We start from the raw sequence: 669 nt of genomic DNA, 5'->3' as shown, positions 1-669 counted from the left end.
ACACTTTGACGACGAGGACTCCGAGGAGGAGCTGGAAGCTGAGAAGGCCAGGTTAAGGCGGCGGCTTGAGGGCTTTGATGTTGTATACAATGGGAATGAGCAAATGGTGAGACTTGTCAGGAAGCACCAAGGGGATGATGCTTCACATGAGACGAAGCGAATGAGAACACTTACAGTGGAACACCAAGGGAAGCCTGACAGAAGTGGAATACCGATTTTATTGGGGGTCACACGGAGCTTGCATTTGTCCGATATTGTGAAGGAAAGACATATCGTCGTGAACACTTTGACGACGAGGACTCCGAGGAGGAGCTGGAAGCTGAGAAGGCCAGGTTAAGGCGGCGGCTTGAGGGCTTTGATGTTGTATACAATGGGAATGAGCAAATGGTGAGACTTGTCAGGAAGCACCAAGGGGATGATGCTTCACATGAGACGAAGCGAATGAGAACACTTACAGTGGAACACCAAGGGAAGCCTGACAGAAGTGGAATACCGATTTTATTGGGGGTCACACGGAGCTTGCATTTGTCCGATATTGTGAAGGAAAGACATATCGTCGTGAACACTTTGACGACGAGGACTCCGAGGAGGAGCTGGAAGCTGAGAAGGCCAGGTTAAGGCGGCGGCTTGAGGGCTTTGATGTTGTATACAATGGGAATGAGCAAATGG

Source organism: Triticum aestivum, chromosome 6B (genome assembly GCF_018294505.1).
Source record: "Triticum aestivum cultivar Chinese Spring chromosome 6B, IWGSC CS RefSeq v2.1, whole genome shotgun sequence".
Taxonomy (NCBI): domain Eukaryota; kingdom Viridiplantae; phylum Streptophyta; class Magnoliopsida; order Poales; family Poaceae; genus Triticum; species Triticum aestivum.
This window is presented reverse-complemented; position numbering follows the sequence as displayed.